Raw genomic sequence first — 21,216 nt, 5'->3', positions numbered from 1 at the left:
AAAAATAATTTTGATATCACATCAAAGTGGATGCACTACAATCATGTCGAAAATTTCATGTAATTTTTATGACCACATAAATAAACAAATGCAGTAAAAGCAGCGTAATGTCAGTTCATGCATTGTATTAATGATAATGTTGTCCTTTTTAGCAAGTAATATTACACCATATTTTCGACATGATTGTAGTGCATCCACTTTGACGTGATATCAAAATTATTTTTTTGCTGTGCAAAGGAAAATGAACTAAAATAACTGAGGATATCAAGTTACACAAAAAAACTTAAACATATAAAATCTATATGGAAATTCACACCGATGTTGCGAAAGTTATTAATCGTCAGCTATGAAGTACAACTTACAACAAAGGTACGATAGTTTCTTGACATATCGAAGCTAACCTTGTTCCCTTCTATCGTTGGTGATTGTTGATGTTGACCTTTCTATACCGTTTTTTGGGGTATCCCAGTTCCTAAAAAATCACAATTTATAATTCTTTGCTATGAGCTACCCCACTCGAAAACGAATGGCCTAGAACCACTACCTGAATGTGTATTACTGGTACGCATACGTTATTGAAGCCAGAAAGTTCCGAATAGACTTAACGTTATTGATTTACAAATAATGACAGCAACAACAAATATACATGTTTGTATTCACTATATTTTCCAACTTCTATAGGAGAATCCTATGTTTTCCAAACTAAAAAAAACCAACCAAGTACTAGTGTTCTGCATAGCATGACGATTATTATTAGTGTCCTTATGTGGCTAATGTTCTATCTGGAATCTTGTTTTTTTTTTAGCTAAGGTCTCCGGCAAACATAAAAGCACTTTATATTAATTTAGCTTTCATACAATACACACACGTACTTGCTCCAACACTGATGTTCCAATTTCTTAGAAGGCTAGCGGCACTTTACTCCTTAACTTCTTCGGGTGTCTACAAGAGGAGACTAAAAAGGAAAAACTCCGAAATTCGAAAATAGCCCACGGCGTCGATCGTATGGAAAAGAAAACTTTTTTCTTTTGTATCTTGCAGTTGTGGAACCGCTAAAATCAACATCATCAGCAACAAAACCACACGACCCGCACTAATTGAGCTTTACTCTGTAATGAAGCAATTTTCTCGGTCCTCTGGTTTGTCTCTCCTGTCTGCACTACATATTCGTGTTCTCTTACGCATTTCAACTTGCCTTACTCCTACCATTCTAATATGCTTCTTGTATCCATCCACACCCTCACTTTTCCCCCCGAGAAAATCAACAACATCGCGAACCACGTGTTCAACATCGGTTTGACACAGTCCCTTCCAGCAAAACACTATTCCCAACGAATCCTTTTCCTCTTTCAGCTGCCCCTGCCAACTCGATCGCATTTTCCCAGGAAGGATTTGTGTTTTCGCCCTTCCTTTATGCGCTATTATAGCACGACACTTTTCATGACTTATTTACTTTTTATTGCGCCTGTGATTATTTTTTGTGTTCTATCCTTTCCCTCGCCCGCACTCTGGGGGATTTCCCTCCTTTGGAGCTTTAATCACCTCAATTTTTTATTGGCGTCATTATCCGGCTTCGTTCTTTTTCTCTTTCTGCTTGTAGCTAACCCACCTATGGATTGTGAGGGAGTCTAGAAGAGTTCCTTTGCATACTCATATAAATGTATATACAAAACACGCTAACGTGCTACCGGCAAATACCTACACACACAACATATGCTCTGGCTCGATTCATTCGCATAAATACACACCAGTCACATGGGGCCTTCGACCGAGCTGGTGGTTAATCCTTTCATTTGGTCTGCCTGCAGCGCTAGACGAGAGGGAGGGTATTCGGGTGGAAGTTATTCTCTGCACGGTGGGATTAGTAAAACTAAACTGAGGAAATTAATTGAAAGCCATCCGTTGAATTAATTTCATTCTGTTGGGTGGTTTTGTTTTCGTTACTAAAAATACGAAGGATTATACTACACTTACTCGGGTTCTGTATTTCGCTTGGTGAAGTCAAAATGAATGCTTCAAGTTTGTCAAATAAATCAATAAATCAGTGCTGACAGAACTTTGTTTGAGTAAGACTGTAATGGAGAAAGTCAGAAAATCAATGCAGCAACTCGGTCATTCGTTGACTCTTTGGTTTTTGCAAGGAAATTATGTATGCAGAAGAGATGAGAGATCCATCATATGGTTCTGAGATTGAGCTACATATTGTACTGTGTTGAACTGTATTCCGACTTCAAGAAGATTGTCTCAGTTTAAATCACTTTTCGGCAAGATGCGAATAGAATACTTTCGTCAGCGGCGGTGGCGTAGAACCCATTGAATTTGGCAGTGAGCTTCTGTGTATCACTGTGATGGCTGCCAAAATGTCACATATTTTAATTGGATTTAACCCAAAATATTATATTATATGTGAAATGTTGCAGATATCGACATTCTAAAATTGTTACAGAGAACACCATCGCAACGTTTCAGAACAGTATCAAAACTATTTTCTAACGCTAATTTTAAAATTATTATAATCATCCTGTATGAAATAATCAGTTATATCACGGTATTACCAAACTGAAGGCGATGGGTTCGATTAACAACCCAACCTAGGAATTGTCGACGTGACCGCCAATGATATTTCAAATTATTATATGAGCACACGCAAGCTTGTGTCATAATCGGGCCACTTCCCATAAGATTCCTGCCGAACAAAGAATAAGAGCTTAAAAAATATGCTTCTTCCGCTACAAAATGACTTATTCAGCCTTTAATCAGCACTGTCTGTATGTTAAGCGGTACTTGTACAATCAAGGCCATTATGGGCCTTGGCACTTTCTATGACAACCACTGAACGATATTGTTTTTGAACTATTAGGTGACTAAGTTTCGCATGATGGGCTTTGGCTCAACCAATTACTCTTTATGGCTTTCGGTTATGGATACGTACTCACTTGAACGTATTCTGATCGTATCTCCAGAACCAGATGACTTGTTCAAACAATCCGGTCTATGGCAAATATATCATTCATTTGGTCCTTTTTTAAATAATGTTTTGCAGTGGTTGGCGAGAAACACGTCTTCCAAAATTTATAAGCATAAAAACAAATATGTACATTTTTGGCGTATCAAAAATTATAACGGGAGTGTATCAAAAACCATCAAGCCGACTTCAAATCAGCGGTGGCAGCGTATGAAAAAGTGCTGGTGGCAGTGGCGTGACGTGGTGGTGAATTATCATTTTGAATTTTGTTTTAAATGACTTCCGCTTCGTTCATCTACTTGGTCTGCTAGGATTTGCTTCCGGGAGTTTCAGAATAATGTTTGGAAACCTCAGCAGTAATAGAATAGAATATTAGTTTGTTATCCATAGTGTTTGTGTACTTTGCAATATTTTGTTGTGTATAATGTAGGGGAAATGTCGACTTCGGCAATACCTTAACCTATTATCATCAGGGGGTAAACAAAGTTCTAGAGCACTCAAATTTGACCAATAGATGCTCTGAAACACAATGTATCCACATGCCAAAATTGGGCTCTCAAGGATGTTGTTTACCCCCTGATGATAAAAGGTTAAGGGTTTGCCGAAGCCGACATTTCCTCTACATGAGATTTAAGTTTACTTTCAATTAGATCATTAAGAGATCCGTTGAAATAATTACAAATAAATAAATATCTAGTAGTTTTGATAAATATAAATGTATTGTTTTTAGAAACTCACATGAATGATACGTGCGATGTTTTGATGTGATTGAAGTGACCCTATGAAAGCAATCATGTAAAGGGGTTTGGAATAAACCCTGCTCAATAAGCAAAAACGGTTGGACTAGACAACAAACCATTACAAACGACGATTGATCACGGGTACGCTATTCAATTGGAATGATGTCCCACATCAAGCAAACGTCATATTTAAGGGACAGAACCATTGTTATCGCACTATTTCGACCGAGTTCTATCTCACTAGCGATTATCTACGTAGCAGCAATGACAACGATGCCAAAGTGCCAATCACCGCCGGACATCGTTTGCCATCCATTGACGGCAATCGAATGCCAGGGGGCTTCCATGCCTGAGTAGATATCGCACCCATTAACATATGGGCCGGGACCAACGGCTTTACTTCCTTATCAAAGAAGACGTGACCGGAGATTGTTTTACGTCAGACACACTGGGGTTAAAAAGCAGTAACGTTTACCATTGCGCTATCGTCGCCAACATGAACGATATCAATGATGACATCAACAATGATGACATCAACATAAACGATATCAATGATGACAACAAGCAGGGCTGTCATCTGATCATTCAATGTGCGCAATGCGCTCTGGAATCCACAAAGTTATATACAGTCAAGTGCAAAGTTTGTGACCCTTTCTGCCTGCGTAAGTGTAACGAGCTAAGAAGAGAAGAAAGACACCAAGAAATAACGAAAACGCAAAGTTTAGCCACCGCTCCAACACAAAACGCGTGTAGGGTTGCAAATGAAAAACCCAACAAAAAGACAAAATGCTTCTTTGTTGTGCGCTTTCTCATTTTATATGCATGCTGTCGTGGTAAGTAAAGACAACAAAGAAGACAAGAAAGTTGTATTTTATTCTGTCTCTGCGCCACACGGAGTGTGAATTTTACCACCACTCTTTGAAAAAGAATATGCAATGTAAATGGGATAACTACACTCTCTTTGTCGAGTTATTGTACGATGCGTGCATAAAGTTGCTTTGTATTCTAAGGCGCTTTGCAGTCATGATTAAGAAACCCTCAGAAACGAAGGAAGTCCTTCGCAATTCGCTGGACCACCACGACCATTCTCCACTCTTCCGCATCTTAAAAAAATCTCGAAACATCATTTGACTCAGACGTGTACCCTTTTCGCAATTGACTCTCGTCGTTGTGTCTCCCAACACCTGAGTGAGCTGCCTTCATGATCGTATTAGGGAGAACGCATACGCACGTGTCAACACATCTAAATCTTATCGGTCATGTGCCAAACTTGTGTGTTCAATCGTGATCGCAACATTTATTTTCTCCCTCAAAACGAAACATTTTTCAACATTAACAAAATCTAAACTCATCACACGCACCTAGGGTTGTCAGTACCGGACTATTTTTGCGACGGTAATACCGGAAAAAAACATTATCAACCCATGTAACACAAATTCAAAGAATTATGTTGAGTAAACTTCTGTACAACCAAAATCAGTCATACAAATATTATATAAACTGGTATAGAAGAAGTGTGTTGCGTGGGAAGGGATTTTAAGATTATAAATATCGAAAGAAAAAAACGTTCAAGGAGGTCGTAGTGGTGTAGTGTTTCACATCCGTACTGCTGTAGTGTTTCACATCCATTCCTCGGTCACTACATCAATTCTTTTTTGCAATAAAAGTCACAAATAACCCAAAGGTATTAAAGTGGCTCTTAAAAAATGTATTTATTTAATCTCGTGAATATCCTGTTATCAAGAGTAGTATTATGATTATTCAAATCCAAAATGCGAAGTCAGTACATGCGAAAACTAAATTTTGTCGTGAAATTTCAAGACAACTCTAAACTGATTCTACTGAAGTATGGTGAACCCTAGGGACCGGAAAACTTGGGTCAATATATCAATATATTTTTTGATATTTATCCATACTTTTTTTTTTCCTTGATTTGTTTTCCGTCGATCTTATTTTCCGTGCTAAGCACCAATGCTACCGACCGCAGGGAAGCAGTTCCCACACCTGGACCCTACATATCGACCCATCAACTCATGAACCGAGGACCAACGGCTTTACTTCCCTTCAGAAGGAAGGCGTGATCAGAGATGTTATGCCTCAGAACATCCTGGCGGCACCGACTGCGATTGAACCCATGCCTGCTGGGGCGAGGCAATCACGCTTACCACTACACCACCGGCACCACTTTTTTATCCATACTTATATTAGCTATAAAAACGAATATATTTGGAGAACAAACATTAGCTCAAAAAGCTAAATTTTTTACATGTTTTAATTTTTGAAAATACTTTGATTTTTCCAATGATATTATGTAATATTTAAAGATGTTTGGCAAAATATCCATAATGAAATACCTTCTTTACAATCCTTCAGTTACAAAATTTTCATAGTTTGTTGGTTCACGATGTTTTATTAAATGTTTCATGCTTGGTTTTTCACGACGTTTTAAAAAATATTGAAAAATTATTAATTGTTGACAGTGATACTTAAAATGCTTTAAAAACAAAATGCTTATTATTGAATATTTAAATTTGCTTTATCATTTTTCAAATTACTAGTACCAAAAATACGGATGTTTTCTCATGGCAGTACCGTTATTTTGGAACCAGAAAACTACCCGGTATGACCAGTAATATCGGTATTGGTGGTACCAATTCCACAACCATACATTACGTATTCAAATTGCACCACCTTTGTAGCTTCCACGGATATTTTCCACTAGTCAATTCTAAAGCTGCACGATAATAAGGCATGATTAATATTTTTTTCCATATCATTTTCAACTTTTCTTTGCAGGCACACTGGTCATTCGCTCCAATCAGTCAAGAGCCAAGCTCATACATTACATGATCGCACGTGTTTGTTGTATCTACTATTTTAAGAACACACCACACTCACGTGAAAAAAGCGTGGCTCATCACACCAACTGAACAATAGATCATGAGCGATCAATGTCAAGCCGGGAAACAAAAGAGAAAGTGAGAGCAGCATACAAATCACAAATGCTGCAGAAATTTGGAAATAAAACGATTGCTAATAACTAATTTAATTAGGTTGAATGATACCCCACTGGGGGTATTTAGCTAGTTAGTAAAGCCCTATCTCTAGTCCACAATATAACACAGCTGAAAAATTAGTTAGCAGGCACCAGCTGAAAACAAACACGTCACGAAGAAACTTAAAAGCACATCCTCTCTTAAGCAATGCACAATATGAAGCTTTGACTTTTTGCTTTGAAAAATAGTTTAAAAAACAAAAATCGGTTGTAAAATTACTGAATTACTAATGATAGTAAACGGTTACTTACCAAAAATCAGTTTTGTAGCAACAACTTAATATTTTGGGGGGGTTTAGAACAATTTCAAAAATGATTTCATGGTCTACTCGACTAGACTAACAACCTGAAATAGGTCGCTTGAAAAGTGTTTTTTTGTCGTGTAACACCGTGTACGAGAATACCAAACCACGGTTGCGCAAGTTGAAAAGATGGCAAAATGAATCTCGGTGAAATGACCCATTTGTTGTTTTTTTTTTTTGTCTTTTGTAGAAATGGCCTCCCATTCAAAACACCCTTCTGAGCTTCAATAGGAACGATTTTCTCGGACTCTCCTCCTCGCATAAACAACTTACTGCGTGTAGTGCTGCAAATTCTGTAAGGATTCTTTTTCTCTCCCATAGTGCCTTAAGCTCAATTTGTACAGAGCTGTGTCAATATGGAACGATCGAGTGCCGCGTCCTAGCGTGAGAATGTTTTGTTATGTTATTTTTTCATGTGCAAGTCTCGGACTCTCTGAGGTTTAATCGATTGGCACTAGGATTTTACCCCACTGGGGAGTCAACAGCTCGCAGAGCAGCGCTGTTCTCCATGGTCAGCTTTATATAAAAAAGAAGTATAGGTAGAGCAAACTTGTGATTCTAGCTGAAAATCACCTCTTCACGTGTTTCACCGAGGGTGGTGCTCTGTCGGTAGGTATTGGTAGGCATATGCCACTCGGTTGGTCAGTGCCATAAATGTGGCCGTAGCGTAGCGCAATGCCATTGCCGGATACAGACAGCCAACTTATTGTGTGCATGTGCCCTAGCTGGTATTACCCCGCTGCTCAATGGTAGGTTCAGGAGATTGATTTTAAAACAAGCAGAACATGAATGTTTAATCACTTGAAATTGTCGACGGCTATCGGAAGCTGCCGTCAGTTTGTGCCGAACCTTTTTTGAGTAATACCCGTGGGAGCGTACAGTGACACAGGTGTTGTCGGTATCGAAGAGCATTTTTTCGAATCGGTTTGATTGATTCGAACGTTGATTACGGCAAGTGATGGTGACACGGTCGAGAACTCTTGAAACGTCGTCGGCCTCCGGGCACGTTCCCATTAGTCCTAAAATAACAATGAATGGAGGCCTTTTTGGGAATTCAACTATAGGCTAACGTTGAGGCTATAAGTCTTCCTAAAAAATTGAACTACTGAAGGATAAACAGTACTCTCCAACTCTCAACAGTTTTAGATTTAATTAAGTTGCCATTTAATGTTCGAAGCACTAGTTTCAAGTTATTATAATAAAGTCCCTTGGTGGCGGTGAATATTCCAAATAATATATTGTTATTTTGTTTTTTGTAATGTTCACCACATTCAAAGTGTTGGACTCCCAAGTTTTCAAATGATACAATTATTTTTTCAGATTCAGTTTATAAAAAAAAAATGATGAAATCCAAAATGATGGTGGATGCCGGCGTTGGTGGTGTAGTGGTAAGCGCGACTGCTTTCTCACCCCAATGGGTCTGGGTTCAATCCCAGTCGAGGTCGGTGGAATTTTTCTGAGGCATAAAAATCTCTGGTCACGTCTTCCTTCGGAAGGGAAGTAAAGCCGTTGGTCCCGGCTCATGTGATGAATGGGTGCGATATCCTACGAAGGTGTGGAGGCTGCCTTCCTGCACATTCGATTGCCGTCAAATGGATGGCAATCGATGTCCGTCGGTGATTGGCACTAGATTGCGGAACAGAGACCGACGTTAAATAAAGGAAAGTAAAATGATGTTGGTGGAGCAGATACGTATCCAGGAGAGACTCGGAAGTGTCAAATGTATCTTAATTAAATAAGTTAATTAATTAGCCCCTCCTGGTATCGTATCTGATTCATGCCCACCCATAATTTGGATATCGTCGTATTTTTTTTTACCCTGAATCTGAAAGCACTGGATCCGTTTGAAAACGCTGGTCTTTAAAGCATCTTTGGATTGAGATTTTATTGTGCCAACCCCCTCGATCCCAACACCCACCAAGCAATACCAATAACTAAACGATTCAGAACAAAAACCATAAATTACTTAATTTCTGACGAAGATCCAAAATCACAATCGAAACGTTTTTGGATAAGAGGGTAACGTTTCGAATGCTCCTTTGAATAGAACGGCCAAGCCATTCTACGACATTCATGTCATCGCAACAGTCAAAAACTCCAGAATTTGGAATCAATCTTTGCTGCTCAGATAGAGAGGATAAGTCTTTCAACGATTTAGAACTGTTCAGACAACGTTCTTCAATTAGTGGGGATCTGGAAAAAAGAATCCAAGTAACAATTTTTAATTTATGAAGATTCTGTAGACCATGATTTAGACATGTATAATGCTTTAAAATCTCTGAAAAGCTTGCAATTAATGATTGTTAGTTTGGCGTTTGGAAAAGATCACAATATTTCAAGAAAATCACCTAGGAAAAACTTCATGCAAAATAATCATGGTGAGTTTTCTCAAACGTTTCCATCACTTACATTTACTTAAGAGATGTGCAGAGCTTTTTCTAAAGGGTCGCGGGAAAGATGCAACATTTTTAGTGGCAAGGGTCTTACTCTTATTGTTAAGTAAACGCGATTGAAAATCAACCAATGTCAAATTTGTGGAAGAGTCTAGAATTAAACCAACGTTCATCAGCTCACTGAGCGGACACATTGACCCAACGAGCCCGTTTGATTTTAAGCGTTAAATCTTATTTTTCTATGCTTAACAATGTGACTCAATAATTTTTAATATTTCTGGCTAATTTGCGATCGCGTCTTACAAATTTTACCGTCGATTTCACATGGCTTTTATAAAGCTGTATGTTATTCATTGAATTTCGTTGGTAGTATTATACGATTATGGTTTAAAGTATCTGATGCTCAAAACGGGATCATATCACACAATTATTGTGGCTTTATCAAGAAATTCGCTATGCTTCCTTTGATCAATTTATGAACTCCTAGCATAGTTGAAATGGTCCCGAGTGTTGTTGAAATCCCTTGTTGTTTGCACAAGTTGTTTTCAATTCTAATTTTGAGATACGGCGAAAAAATTAAGCCCAAGCATGGACAAAAGCGATTCATTTTGCATTTATTACTCACTCACATGCATACAAAACGCACTGATTTTGTTCGTATTTTCTTTGATCGCAGAAATTTATTTATTTATTTATTTATTCTATATAATTCCATCTGACGTCAATTCTAAATTAAATATGGGATGGGGAAAAGCCTTTTTGAGATAGCACATTTGACTAAGAAAGGCGTAAAAACCCCATATCTTTTCACAAAACAGTACACATTAACGTTTTCACAAGGCATTATATGGTATACAGATTATAAATAAAACATAAATAAGTTCAATCAATCATTAAAACAATTTTTAGTTGGCAACTGCAAACAGGTCACTCGTCAGATGGCAGGATCCAATGTCGTGTAGATGATGGCGAATCATGGAATAAAAAAAACAGCATTCATTTTCCTAGTTAATTATTGGACAGATAGGGTAGAGCACTACTTCGTTGTAATCACCAATTTCCGTTCTATCGATCAGAAAAGATCAATAATATCAATGATTTCACCATGCACAAATCAATAATAGGGTTGTTCCGATGCGTTAGTTCATTAGCTACAACGTAAATCCTATTAGAGCGAATTGTATGATTATTTACGCTCATTGTTCTCAAAACAAAAGAAGCACTCCTAACTAAACCCCTCTTCTCAATGTTTGTCCGTAGGACGAAGAAAATCTAATGGCGTTTCAATGCGTTAGGACGGAATTGAAACTCGTAGAACGAATTCAGAATCAAGAAGCAGTATTAGATTTTAAACAATATCTCAACAATTTGTGACTCTTTATCAAATCCAACGGCACGTATGGAAAGGTGAATAAATTTAGAAGTCATCTTTGACAGAAATATTTCATTTTTTGTTTTAACTCGTTCAGAAAAGAGAGGTAAAACGTGGGTTGTGCTTAGTAGGACGGAAATGAGATCAAAAACCCTACTGACCAATTGCATTATTGTTCGATTCCATATCGTTGATTATTATTAAGATGGCGTTGCAGAGTGGTGGCAGAACTATCGAAGTTAAATCTGCTGGCGATTTCGTTAAACCGAAGTGTCATGAATCTGATTGGATCATATTGTCCATAACGAGTGTGACGGTTAGATAAATGCAAGAAATTGCGTCGTCTCAAAGGTCGTTTTGGAACATATAGGGGAAATGGCTCTAATGTTGGCCAATGGATCTAATATTGGGCCCATCGCTAAAAATCTGGTATCTATCAATTTTAGCTAGATGAACACGTCATTGGGACGGTACTAATGGATATTTTTGGTCGCTGTTGAAAATTTAGTCGATTGCTGAATTTATGTGTGAGCCCAAATTAGGGGCATTTAGGCCGACATTACATCCCAAGCAACAATTTTGGTTTTATGAGGGCTCTGTAGACCATGATTTAGACTTGTAGAATGCTATAAAACCACGATAAAATCTGCAATGTTACTTGGGATCCATTTTCCCTATATTCAATTCAGCGAGAATATCTGGGGCGTCAATATCGTTGGTCAACACCTTAGCCACGAATACAGCTTGCATAGTCTATCTTCTTTATTCCAGGGTATCGATTCCCAGCAGCATACAGCGATGTTCATATGGAGGAAGATTCAGTGTGTCAATGAACAAAACAGACAACTGAGCGTACCATGACTGATTTTGAATGTAGTAGTGATTCATCACTTATTAGTTTTCTGAATGCTAAGCCGTTTACATACTAATGGGTGAGCTGAGTGAAAATTTTACAGAAATTTAAATGATTTAATGAAGATCGTATTTTCCTCCGCAATGTCATATGTGGCGATCAAGACGAGGCTTGGTAGCTCAGTGGTTACCGTTTCTGCTTACTCCCCGTTAAAGCCGTGGAGATGCAGAGGTGTATTCGGTCTCTAGTAACAACGGACTTCGAACTAATCATCCTTAGCAACTACCAGGCTTTGAAATTACCAAAAACAAAAAATTAACCGCTGTCATGCAATTGAAATTTGTATTGCGATTCTCATAAATATACAACAATACTGCATTCAGGAGTATTAACCATTCTATCAAAGACCCACCATCTTGAATCCACCATTTTAAAAATCAACCACCATCTCAGCATTAAATTTTTTATTTTGATTGTGAAATTATTTTAACTTAGCATTAATATTGAATTTAGGAAGATTAGTCAATACCTTGTGGGTTCTTGCAATTTGTCACCCTCCCGTTTGATTCATAACCACACAAAAATGTGTCTGTACAAAAACATTGTTTTCTTCGATCCAATGCTAGTGATTCGCATTGTACTTCCGTAAGTGAAGTGGTGGTAAAATTAACAGAGGTGGTAAAATAAATAGTTGATGATTTAATGTACTTTTACATCGAAATATCAATCAATGTAGAATACAGGCCTTTCATTCAATTCATTCGTTGTCTTCTTTGTCTTCTTATTTTTCGCATTTCAAGCATATTGCCTATTGCATATTAGCTTACTGCGTGCTCTCAACTTAGTGTTCTAGTTGCACAGTTATTAATTGAGAGCTTTTGACCGACCGGACAGGGAATCGAATCCAGCCACCTCCATCTGTTCGGTCGTCACGCGTCGTCGTTCGTCGAGTCACGTGATAGTCTGTTTTTCGATAGAAACTCATTGCTGTGGTGCTTGCTCATTGTTTGAAGTTCGTTCGCTACCCCGTTGGAAGCAAACAACTAGTGAAGATGTCGGCGGAAATAAAACTGACGACAAGATTCAGCTTCCCACATGGTTCGGCGAAACCATCAATGGAAGACATTGCGAATTTTGTGAAATTGCTGGATGCAACCCTCGCATAGCGAAGGGAAAATCTGTGTTCATCAAGTTCAAATCAGTGGATTCGATGCTTTATTGTTTGCTACACAACCGTTAACAATTAATTTTCCATTATGCCGTTGGAAAGTCAGTTGAGGTACGCATGTCGTCTGCTGGGGGCACCGTTCAGTACGTGAGAGTTTACGACCCACCACCAGAAGTTCTGGATAGCGATCTAACATTGTGCTAGGTAAACAGAGAAATTTTCAGCTGCCTTAGGCCTCGATATGCTTACAGGTGTGTGAGGTCTATATATGGATGTTAGAAAGGAGATTCCCAACACGCTGCATTTCCTAAATAGAAAGGGGAACATATTCCATCAAGGGAACAACAATGTGTGTTCCTTTATAAGACGGAGGGGTATCAGATGAATTCCTGTCCTAAGCTGAAGGTTCGAAAGCAGCTAGTACAAGAACGAACGGAAGAAGAAACCAACAACGGAATGAGGTTGAGGTTATGGAAGAAGAGGTGGTAGTGATGGATGTGACGTCCCCGAATGCCGAACAGTGGATAGGAAGCAAGCGCTGTTGAGAAACAGCAGCCGCCTGTTTTCAAGTGCAAAAACGATGCGTATTACTACTACAAATTTGGGATAGTGGACTATACCTAGAAGGAGTGGATAAAGGGTGAAGAGGAAGTCATGCGGCTGGCGCTGCTGAAGGAATCACAAATGGCAGAAGCAAGGAAGTTGAGGGCACGCATGAAAACTAAACTCAAGTCGCCTCCAAGGAAGAGTAAGAAGAACTCATAACTCAGTTTTAAAGGATGTTTCTTACGATTTCCTCCGGAAGGTTCTTTGAATTACCCTGGAAGTTTTTTCTGACTTCCACAGGAAGATGTCTACTTCATCTCCTAAAAATGTATGTCGGCTTTTCCCAAAAGGACGTCTGGGTGCTTCCTGAAGCATCTGGGAGTTATTTACAGACTTGCTATGAAAGTGTCTTCCAACTGACTTAGAAAGATTCCTTATATTTCTCCTGGAACCTCCTTCTGACTCTCCCCCAAATGTTCAGCTGACTTGCCCCGGAAGTTTCTGAAAACATTCTTTGAAAGTTTTTGTCAACTTGCCCTGTAAGCTATTTCAGGATTCTTCAGAAATTTCTTGCCACTTTTGCAGATATATTTATTTTTTTAATAATTCGTTTATTTTTCCATGCTCATTTGCTGTAGCTTTGCGGAGCCGATATTCATTGTATAGATAACAAAATAATTAAAACTAACGTTAGTAAAGCGGGGGTCGATTACTCGTGGCTATCTCGAGATTAGGGGTAACAATTTGTAACAAATGGATGGCAGGGTAGGGATTGTGAACACAAGGTTTGGAGAGCAATGTGCTCTTGATCTCGAACTAGGCGACACTCTGATGAAAAAGACAAACATGGGGGTACACCGATGGGCAGCTAACAGCTTAGGAGAAAACAAGATGACACTAACTACTAAATCCTCAAATCTATCCGTTTTAAAAACACATAAATTAAATTCAAATAGTCGAGGTCTCGGCTCGCCAAGACATCTCTAACGGGTATCGCGGGTTGTTTTCCTCAGGCCCTGAGGGATGTAGATAACTCAGATCTGGCAACACGGTGTAAGGTACATGACCAAACCACTGCCTCACACACATAAATTGCTGCCTGAGAGCTCAATTCGATAGAAGTGCAAGTCTAACGTGGATTTATATCTCTTGACAGATTATGTGAGCTACCTCTGAAAGTTTCCTGAGGTACTATTTCCTTTCCTGGATGTTCTTTCAAACCTCTCCAAAAAAAAATCTGTCAGCGGTAACTGATAGTTCTGTAGTTTTAGCTGTTTTCCAGGCTCTTGAACTAGATTCCCATGAATCAAGAAACACATATTTTGGAGAAAATTAGCGTTAATTGTTTCCCCCTGGTATTTCTTAAATTATTTTTCTCTAAATCACGGTATTATTATATTTAGCCAGCTTTAGCACTAGGTGATTTTGTAGGCCGTTATACATTTGGAGGAAAAAACTTTGTTCGTAAAATAAGCTAACATAAAAAATATAAAATTATTTTTTAAACCTTCCGGCCACCACATTACAGAATCTGTTCATTTCACGAAACATTGCAAATTCTGCATACTTTACAAGCAAATCTGTAATAGAATCTTACATTTTTCGCTTGAGTGTATAATGTGGTGAATGAAACCAATCACCATTTCAGGATTAGCAAACTGGCCCTGACCGTGCTGAACACAACCACTATGTAGTAATTTTGCTCTGCGTGTACCTGACTGTGAAAATGCGTGTGGAGGCATTTAGAATATCACACGGTTATTTAAGGATATTCGACTGGAGTGATGAAAAGCCGTAATAAAGTTATGCATTCATCACTCCAGTCGAATATCCCTAATAATCAAACATGGCATAGACAGCACGCACTTTTTTCTACACACAGGTTGAACAACAATATAATCGTACGCTAACAAAAAACTCAATACTGGGTAATATGCAGAGCCGAAAGAAGTTTCTCCTAAAATGTCGCCGCGCAGGAGCAATCCCGTTACCTTTACTCAAGTGCATATTGATTTTGTTAAATAATAATAATACTATAGCAGAGACACCGTGGTCCACTAGAGATGTGATAGCTAAGATGGATATAACCTACATGGCTAAAATCAACGACTTCGTGATAAAAACGTAAATCAGATTGTAGCTCTTAGTGCTGGTTTCTTCATGGAGTGTAGAACTAATGTGTATTTGATGTACAGCTCCGTAATGGTTTTCCCCCGCATTTTCAATCTCTGTTGTGTTATATAACTTCTTCTTCTTCTTCGCATTTCAAGCTTATTGCATATCGCATATTAGCTTATTGCGTGCTCTCAACTTAGTGTTCTAGATGCACTTCCACAGTTATTAATTGAGAGCTTTCGATGCCTGTACCATTTTTGCATTGGTATAATTGTGTGGCAAGTCCAATCATACTTCTATGCCCAGGGAAATCGAGAAATTTTCCTACCCGAAAAATTCCTAGACCGGACCGGGAATCGAACCCAGCCACCTCCAGCATGGTCTTGCTTTGTAGCTACGCCTTTACCGACTGAGCTAAGGGAGGCCCCAATAAGTGTTATAAATGAAGGATAAAAACACTTGGGAGAAAAACCCCAGAATCATGTTCACTTGCGAAACTGAATACTTGTAAATTTACATGTTGAAATTATTTGTACAATTTCATTACATGCTCCATTTTTTATCGTTTGAACAAATTACGTTGAACGTAATTTACATAATTATTTTGTGTAATAGCTTATCATATAATAGCTCTTATTTTTACCCAACTGGCTACCAAATATTTTGTCTTTTTCCGCTTCTTAAACCTTTTGTTAACGACAACCGTGAACAATTACAGAAAGGACAGTACACACACTTAGAAATAACTACTTTTACACGAGACGTAATCCACATAGGGCGTAAATCGTGGAACGTAAACAAACATTTCATGTAAAATTAAGTGTTCTCAAACCGAAACATAAGCAACTCGACGAAGAGAACGTATGATTGAATTTATTTTCTCGTTTCTTTCAACTGATCCTTACGTCAAAAGAGCCGCTTACATGTGTCGGTCTCAGGGAACCGAAATTTACATGACTTTTTCGTAGTGTGCATAGAAGCAATAAACAGTTCGAACTGCGAAAATCGCCGCAGTTTTCCTCTCGCTAAAGATCGTGTTTTCCCTGCGAGGTCCAAAACCCGCAAGTTCTGCGAACATTCCATCACGTTTAGTCAGTCTTCAGTGTCTTCACAAAAACCCATCCACAAAACCGCAGAAACCGGTCTAAAAACGGCACAATTCAAAGCGATTTACCGTTAAAGTGTCTCTTCTATGACTCACCACTGGTCTAAGTTGCCTGAAGAAACATCTTCAAGATACCGGCATGAATAAAATTATTGGTTCGTCGTGATCATCGATATTTTTGCATAAATGTTGAAATCTTCTTACCAGCGCTAATAAAAAGTCATTTATTTTACACTCAACTTAGCTGAAAATAATGACAACCTTAACAGATAGACTAACTACCTGCATGAATTTGAATTTTGACATTACAACATGCAATCCTACGCAGGTGTGGAAGCTGCCTTCCTGCACATTCGATTGCCGTCAATGGATGGCAATCAATGTCTGTCGGTAATTGGCTCTAGATTGTGGAACAGGGACCGACGTTAAATAAAGGAAAACTTCAATTACAACTTGCTCTTTATCAAGGCAACCGTGGGGTCAACATTTGATTTTCTTTATTCGTTGTTAGATGTTCCTACACTCTAATATTATAGTACCCATTAATAAGTACAATTTCACCCATTTTGAAGTAATGTAGGTCAACCCATTAAAACTAAAAAATACCCATTAATGAGTAATATTAACTACATACATTTATTTGTACAACATCACATTTAAGATAAGGCATAATCAACAATAGTACACCACAATACTCGGTTTGCAGCTGCCGCTCTCCATCCTCGGCCATGCCCAATGCACGCTAGATCACGCTATACCTGGTCCACCCATCGTGCTCTCTGCGCTCCACGTCTTCTTGTGCCAATCGGATCAGTAGCGAACACCAACTTTGCAGGGTTGTTGTCCGGCATTCTTGCAACATGCCCTGCCCACAGCATCCTTCCCGCTTTGGGCCACCTTCTGGATGCTTGGTTCGCCGTAGAGTGCAGCGAGCTCGTGATTCATTCTTCGCCGCCACTCACCGTTCTCCTGCACACCGCCGAAGATCGTCCTTAGCACACGTCGCTCGAAAACTCCGAGTGCTTGCAGGTCATCCTCGAGCATAGTCCATGTCTCGTGTCCATAGAGGACCACCGGTCTTATAAGCGTTACATGGTACATTTGGAGAGGGGGTGAAACTTTTTAAACCGTAGTTTTTTCTGGAGCCCGTAGTAGGCACGGCTTCCACTGATGATGCGCCTTCATATTTCACGACTCACATTGTTGTCAGCTGTCAGTAAGGATCCAAGGTAAACGAATTCCTCCACTACCTCGAAAGTATCCCCGTCTATCGTGACATTACTTCCTAGACGAATCCTGTCATGTTCGGTTCCGCCTACTAGCATGTACTTTGTTTTTGACGCACTCACCACAAGTCCGACCTTTGCTGCTTCGTGTTTCAGGTGGGTGTATAGTTCTGCCACCGTTCCAAATGTTCTTGCGATAATGTCCATGTCGTCCGCAAAGCACACAAATTGACTGGATTTCGTGAAAATCGTATCCCGGCTGTTGAGCCCGGCTCGTCGCATTACACCTTCTAGAGCGATGTTGAAGAGTAGGCATGAGAGTCCTCACCTTGTCGCAGTCCCCGGCGAGATTTGAATGAACTGGATAGTTCGCCCGAAACCCTTACGCAGTATTGCACACCATCCTCCGTCCATGATTTTCCATAGCTCTGTGCTAACCTACTTTACATCAAAATGGGTGAAATTGTACCAATTACTGAGTACTTTCCAGTTACAGTGTAGGATGCTGCACGCTGCCGTCACCAATGAGCACGATGAACCCGCATTCATCAGTTTGACATCCAGTAGTGGTTTGTTTACTTTTGACTGTTAGTCGAATCAAGTGGATTTGAGTTTTTGAATAAAAAGGACCAAAAAAGCTTTTCTGCTATGTTCTTTTTAATAATCTTCCTCTCTTTAAAAAAAAAAAAAACATTTAATAAAAATTTTTTTTTTTTCTAAGTCCATGTAAACAACCCACCGCTAGAGGCAAACAAAATGAGATTAACCCGATGGTGCAGCTCCCTATTATCGCCTGTGTTATTGTCAATATTAATATTCGTCTTCATATTGGTAGGGATGATTTTGAGGATCAAATGAAAATGATTATTTTCATTTTACACTAATATAGCGCTTAATTACGTGTCGTGTTGTTTTTTACACACAGATCGATGGTAAATTATTGTTTCTTGCTGAATTCATGGTAATGTCGAGGTTTTCGGCTGTGGGGTCAACAAAATATTCAAAGTAATAATTTTGTCATAAATGAAATGGATTATTTTGCTTTTGAGGATCGTTTCTTATTTTGTTGATTTTGGGTTGAATAATCAAGCACTGGTAAATATCAACAAACGCGTACATTTTCAAAACAAACCCAAATTATCAACACTGATTTGAAGCGCTACTCCTTGCGTGTGACGGTAAATAATAAAAAAATACACTGCTTCATACATGATTTTTATGAATAACTTTTTTCCACGTATAAAACCTTCACCATGCTGTCAATAGTTGTGAGATCAAAATTGACTGTATACAGTAATCCATTATACAAAACTGCGAAAGCCTCTATACCGAACCACAGCAAAAAAAAAGTTATTTTTTATGTCGCGTTGTCTCGTCAAGTAGTGGTTTACTTATAGTACCCCATCCCTCTCCAACTGAGGAGTTTAGTAAAGAGAGATGATCAGCCTGATTCGTACCTTCCTCAAAGCTGTCCTTGCTCGCTTTCTACTCTCTACAATTTTCATACTGCCGTGTACTTTAACGGAACTATCAACTCTATACTTTCATCTCCTCATCTATCGTATAAAATGACCACTTTAAGTCTGTTATCTGACGCTTAGCATCTTCAACTATGTAAATCGTTAACTTCAAGCAGAAATAATAAAAAACAAAATAGTGTAAACTGATATTCGGCTGATTTAAAGTTGTTAAGCCAAATAACAATCATATATTTCAAAAATGGCGATTAGAGGGCTATTAATGGGCTTGGTGGTGACTTGCGAATGTCTCACAATTCAAAAATGTGTGCATTCATTACTATGTACAGAAAGCTTTAAATTTAATCGCTGTTTACATTTTTTTTTCTTCGATTTGTTCTCCATCGATCTTGTTCCCGTACTGAGTACCAATGCTACCGACGCCAGGAAGGCTGCTTTCAAACCTGGACCCTACCTATCGACCCATCAACTCATGAACCGGTGACCAACGGCTTTACTTCCCTTCCGAAGGAGGGCGTATCAGAGATTTTATGCCTCAGAAAATCCCGGCAGGGCCGACTAGTGCTGTTTATGTTGAAAGCAGGCATAGAGTGCGGTATGAATGCATAACACCAAAAAGAAGAAGATGATAATGCATGAATCAACTGCTAACATTTGGAAATGACTAAATTTTCTTTAAATTAATTTTAAATGATACCATGGGCACCATTTACAAATTACTGAAACTCAATTTTCATGAAATCCCGGGGCTCGGGTAAAAAATCCCGGGATTTGAGATTTCACGGGAAGGATCCTTTACCCACAATTATGGACCACTTCCATTGTATTAACACGCAGAACTCACTGACCCATATCACTGGAATGAATGTATGTATTTATAGCATTAAGATGTCATCCCGAAATTTATTGCTAAAATACGTTCTTAACGTAATAAACGTTGATGTGGTATTGATGATGTAGTGGTAAGCGTGATTGCCTCTCACCCCAGCAGGCCTGGGTTCAATCCCAGTCGGCGCCGCCGGGATGTTCTGAGGCATAACATGTCTGATCATACCTTCCTTCGGAGGGGAAGTAAAGCCGTTGGTTCCCGGTTCATGAGTTGATGGGTCGATAGGTAGGGTCCAGGTGTGGAAGCTGCTTCCCTGGCGTCGGTAGCATTGGTGCTCAGCGCGGAAAACAAAATCAAGGAAAAAAAATTAACACAAATTTCATATTGAGTAATATACTGAATTCCCGAGTAGAAAAACAACTTTACAACATCATCCAGAACAAGGTTGTTATCAATAACCATCGATACGTCAGCGTTAACGTCTGCAATGGTAAATTTGCATTGCAGACATTATCGAATGTTAAAGATTTACAACACTGATCCAGAGAACGACATTAGCCAGATTATCACACTATAATAAATTATTTTAAAACTGGCTGATTTGACACCGATTGAAAGTCGTACACACTCTTAGAAAATTATCAAATTATCATACCAGTTCTTGTGCATCACCGTTACTAATTCAGTTACATACTTAGCATGCCACACAAACACAGTTTTCAGAAGTCACGCATCCTAACCCTCTTAAGTTATCAGTCAATTGGAACAATATAACTAATCACGTAAATTATATTGTGACGTTCATTGTGTTGGAATGTGTCATAAAGTTCTGCTCAAAATATACGTTTACCTTCACGAGAAATACGTAAGAGTCAAACATGTAGTTTCATTAACACTAATTAGTTAAACATTCCGTTACACAAAAACTTATTCACTCGAACACACCGACAATGATGATAACCACGTCCTTTGATGTTGAGTTATTTACACTGCCATCAGGTGAAATCAATCCATTAAGTATACCACGATGCCATTTGGCATTTGATACATAAGTTGATTCCTTGAAAGG

The 21,216-nt window shown here is 38.8% G+C and overlaps 1 protein-coding gene across 2 annotated transcripts in view; it reads right to left on the bottom strand.

Annotated features, from left to right (window-relative positions):
• LOC135708411 (hemicentin-1-like) overlaps positions 1-21,216 on the bottom strand; it is a 404,140-nt gene that overhangs the window by 381,695 nt on the left and 1,229 nt on the right. The window lies entirely within an intron of this gene.

This window comes from Ochlerotatus camptorhynchus, unplaced genomic scaffold, assembly GCF_037179485.1.
Source record: "Ochlerotatus camptorhynchus isolate MF236.1 unplaced genomic scaffold, CSIRO-AGI_Acam_v1.1 ptg000028l, whole genome shotgun sequence".
Taxonomy (NCBI): domain Eukaryota; kingdom Metazoa; phylum Arthropoda; class Insecta; order Diptera; family Culicidae; genus Ochlerotatus; species Ochlerotatus camptorhynchus.
This window is presented reverse-complemented; position numbering and strand designations above follow the sequence as displayed.